Source organism: Vidua chalybeata, chromosome 5 (assembly GCF_026979565.1).
Source record: "Vidua chalybeata isolate OUT-0048 chromosome 5, bVidCha1 merged haplotype, whole genome shotgun sequence".
Classification (NCBI taxonomy): domain Eukaryota; kingdom Metazoa; phylum Chordata; class Aves; order Passeriformes; family Viduidae; genus Vidua; species Vidua chalybeata.
In genome coordinates this window covers 47312864-47317863 of record NC_071534.1, presented here as the reverse complement: position 1 = coordinate 47317863, position 5000 = coordinate 47312864, and the positions used below count along the sequence as shown (strand labels likewise).

Genomic DNA, 5000 nt, shown 5'->3' with positions numbered 1-5000 from the left:
CAGCAATACATCTTTTTTATTTTGTACCAAAGATGGACCATAATTTTTTACATAGTATTTATCACTGCAAAGTTCCAGTTCCAGTCAGAATCTGTTATTTTAAGGCCACAGTACTGTGGCACTCTATTTCCAGAGGCATCAGTTTCGATCAGACTCAAGCTTTATGTTTCGCATCTCTTATATATTCCTGGAAGAAATTTAAGCATTGGCTAGTACAAATGTGTATTTAAAAATAAATGATCACATGGCAGGGCTCTCAACACTTCATAATCAATCATCTTATCAAGTGTCATAATGTTACGAATAGAAAAATCTATTGAGACTGTTTTAAAGGATATGATTAAGGCAGACAGCAAAATAAGTATCTTTAAACAGTAATGTTTTCCACAATAAAGAAATTTAGCCTAAAATTTTTTTTGCATAACACATCACTTCAGTAGAAGAAAAACTTTCTTGCTCAGCTAGTCTTTTAAGAAGGTCTGATTTATACAGGAATAAAAACGTCGTGGACATATCAGAGTACACAGCCAGGACTGCTACCTCAGTCACCTGGTCTCTGCAAAGAGAATCCTGTTCTCAGCATTCCTAACTGAAAAGTGAAAGCTGGGAAACCTTGGCATTACATTATTGGTTTTTCCACTAAACTTTAAGAATGCACTTTTTTGTAGGTGCTGTTTTGGATGTGGCTTTATTTTCCACTTGTTATACAGTGAGATCAAGTGTCTGCAAATGCATAAACACCCACATACACACATGCCCTCAGGAATACACACGGGAATGGGAAAGACACAGCAAGTGTGTTTTATTGTGTATGTAGGAGAGAAAAGTTCTACAGAAGAGCCTGGGGTATTTGTCGAGTGCTGTTGCAGGCACACAATGTGAGACCATTGCTCCAGCTACCCAGGGCACAGTCAAACAGCTGTCAGTAAGCCAGGCTTTCCACCCATGAAACTCACTTGTCTAGCAAAATTCAAATGTTTTTTCTGTATATAATAGCAAGCTGGCATATAAATACTGCTTTGTGAGATGTTGTGGGACATTCCAGTCTTCTGTAAATAAGCAAAAATAATATTATTAATAAATTCAATCATGAGCCAATTTTAGGAGGAAAAACTCTTCTAATGTTTCTATTACTTGAATCTATCCCAAAAGGCTTTATATAAATGAAACAGAGGAAAAAAGAAACACAAGTCCACTTAAATTTACTTTTAGAAGAAATTACCTCATATAATATTACACAGAATATCACTTTTCACACAATTCATCACAGCATAAACTATGGTCTTAAAACACTGACTAATTGGGAGTCTGAAAGTAAACATACCAGCCTTTACTAAAAACTCTGATAATCTTTTGGCAAACAGCAAATGAATTTTAAGAATAAAAATTCTGAAGGTTTTACTCTAAAATACAAATGGAAAAGACAAAACAGATTTCCACTCAGAAACTTGTGGGCAAGAATTTAAGCTCATCTATCCCTGTACTCCTTCCATTATGAACAGAATAAAGAAATCCTGAGCAATGTATATCTGATTTAATTTAAGGATTTATTTTAATATGGAAGTAAGCCCACACTGTAAATGTGCCTGTCTCTCTCCGTGGAGTGCGGACTCACTTTGAATAGGCACCTAAATGCCAAGTGATTAATTCTGGTTGTTACACTTTGTACACATCTATACCACATATATATACAATAATGTTTTAAGTTTAGCAGGTACTAAAGGCGAGACAAACAGGTTTTTAGAACTTTAGGATGCATGAGCAAAGAATAAAATTCAGTGACTAGAGTCACTATTCAATTCCCTTGGAAGTCACCAAGAATTTCCTCTGTGTACATGAGATCTGAATTTGTTTTCTTGCAACAATTTTATCTCAGTGATGCTATTCAGCTACCACAGGTCACACAGATATGAGAAGGTAGAGAGTAAGATGGACACTTTCACAATTAAACTGTTATCTTTAACCTTTAAACCCTGAAAGAACTTTACTAACACTTACATGCTTACTATTATAATATGTATCAAAATAAGAATATTTTGATCTAAACTGAGTGAAAATCCACCTCACTCTGTGACTGGCACTGATTTGTTCGTACTCTGTGCTAGAGACTTCAGCCTGTAAGGCTTTTAACAAGACTCATGGTACCACAAGAGTACTCTGTTCCTCAGTCTGAAATACAGAGTCCCCTCCACCAGGCATATTTTTGTTAGCTTTTGTCTGCTCTGAATTTCCCTGACTGTGTATATGTTCTCATACATGGAGACACACCTGCTTTGCAATACATTCTTGCAAATACATGGCTTTTCTGACAAAATTTGTTTTTCCTGTAATTTTCGACAGTTCAACTGTATAAGCTAGACAACTAATATACCTGTTTTTCAGGATGATAGACAGAAGCATGAAAAAACTGTCAGTCAAGACCATTATTAAAAATACAGATTTATGTAGATAATATTGCCTTTATAAGAATTTTATGGAATGATACATATGTGTGTATCATACCTGATACATATATTCTTTCCAACAGATAAAAGACAAGGCATTTTGAACACTGCTTGAAATTTACATGAGCAGAACACATTAAGCAAAGAGATTTCTCTAATTGTCATTAGGTAATATAAATTGGTACGTTTCACAGCCTTCAATGATACACCAGATTGTTCTTTATTTCTTACTGGCATAGTACTACTGTGCTATCTGGGTTGGAAGATTATCTGAAACCTGCTGTTTTATGGCGAATTACATGCATTCAGTATATTTCTTTGATTTAATATCTGTGTTTTTCAAGATTTCTGATCTAATTTTTAAAAAGTGTAGCAGAGAGCACATCTCTGACTCTTTTTCATAGAAATCTCTCAATGTATCTAGAATCAGTTCAGGCAGAGTGACCCAGTGAAGAGATAGGATTGTTCCTTTGAGCAGGCCTCAAACTCCCCAGAACTTTTGGTTAAACCTCTTATGAAAAACTAAAGTGACAAAGTGAAACATGATTTATAACTGCAACCTATTTTATGCTTGGCATCCTTAAAGACACTGAACTCCTACCTGCCATGATGACTAGGTATGCAATCCTATACAATACAATGGGTGGGACAGCCTCTGAAGAACACATAAATCTGTTGGCCCCATGATGGATCCAGATGGAGGGTCCATCATATTTTTAAGTTTCTTATGTTTTTGTTGTAGGCTATCCCCCATTTTTTGGATTAGCTTATAAATCTTGCTAAATAAAATTCCAGATATCTAAAGAACAATTTTTAGCACATCTAAATGGCACTTCAGGCAAGAACAACTGTAAATTGCTTTATTACTGCATGTGAATGTATGAATTAAAGAAAAGCTATGACTCGAAATGTAAACCAAGATATTGGAAATTAGATACATGAACATGGATGAAAAAATGAAAACAGAACTTCTTTGAAGAATAAAATATCTGGGTTTATCCCAGATCAATTTAATAGAGAAATAGTGGAGAGTAAGGCTGTACATTTAACACCATTCTTTTGTTGTACATTAAAAATTCAGCCTTAGCGGTAGAGAAGCTTGCCAGGTAAACACTCATCTATTGTTCCTATGAACTAATCGATAATAGGAACCAGACAAATTTATATTTTTATGTGTTACCTATAAAATCATATTCTTAATGGCCAAACAGATAGGTAGCCTGCACCTGCAATAAGCTTTTGCATTTTTCAGAAGCCTTGAAAACCTGCACACATATTTTCAAGAAGTGTTGACCAATCTCACCAAGTACAAACAGCAAAGACACACTATTTTTATTCCAAGTTCATTATATTTTGAAAATCAGGTACTGAGAATGAAAACTGCATTAAATCCTTCCCTTAGTTTTCAGTGATTTTGAGGAGTCACAAAATCACATATATTAGTCATATTCAGAGCCAGTTTAAGGTAGGTAGGAATTATTTCTTTGTTACAGACAGAGGAAACAAGCCACCACCTTTAAGTAATTAATCCAAAATCACATCATATTTTAAGTGACAGATCTGAGAATGGAACTGTTCCATAAGACAAGTCTCTCTGACTTATTGAAAGATGTGTAATTAAACATTTAATGGAGGATCTTTCTGTAGGATCCTCCTTTCAAAAATAAATGTACGTGTGAAACTACACACAGTACAGGATCCAGCTTTTCAGCAGGAAAGAATAATTTTAAAAGATGAAACTACTGCATTCCTTCTCCTTCTACTTTGGTATATGTGTAGAGTGTCTACCATAATAATAACCTTTTGAATCTTCCTGGCTCTATGATATTAAAAAGAGCTGAGAATAAATGGAGTGGTATTTGTAAGCTGTTCATAACTAGACAACAAGAATACATAATAATATGTACACTAACAATATATACTGACCAGTTTTATGCAGTTTAGATAAGGTCACATGCTTCTGAAAACATAAATCTTGATACAAATTACTAAAGTTTATCAACAGAGAAACAGTAGGAGGCATGCAAAAAATAACAAGGTAACAAAGATATAACTATTGTGTTCAGGACACCTGTTTTCCCTGTTTACAGTTGCATTTAATTTATTGTTATTAATCTAGCTACATTTTAATCAATTTAATATATTAGAGTGTGCTTTGTTGTGTAATTCTAGTCTATAGAACTTTATCTTTACAGCTTTTTTTATTATCAGACACTTCTCCAATTACATGTAAACATTTTAGGAAAGATTGAAGTAATTTCTATTTACAGTTAGTGGAAAACAAGCTATCCGTACTCCTGCTGCAGTAGAGATTATAGGTGATATATAATATGCTACACCATATGTTTAAAGGCCAATAATGCAACTTCTAATCTCACTCTGGCTAATCAAGCTGCTCAGATTATTTTACATACATCTTTGGTTTAGGCCTTGACATGCCCTTGTTTTTCTTTCTTCTCAAAGCTAAAGTTCCCCTCTTTGATTAGCTGAAACATTTGCATGGTCACTACACATTTTTCATTTTATAAATCATTATGCATTAGCAGTCTTGATCGC

At 34.2% G+C, this 5000-nt stretch overlaps 1 protein-coding gene across 1 annotated transcript in view; it reads right to left on the bottom strand.

Moving 5' to 3' along the window:
• The window catches only part of FOXP2 (forkhead box P2), a 404617-nt gene that overhangs the window by 60588 nt on the left and 339029 nt on the right, over positions 1-5000 (bottom strand). The gene's annotated exons all lie outside the window — the stretch shown is intronic.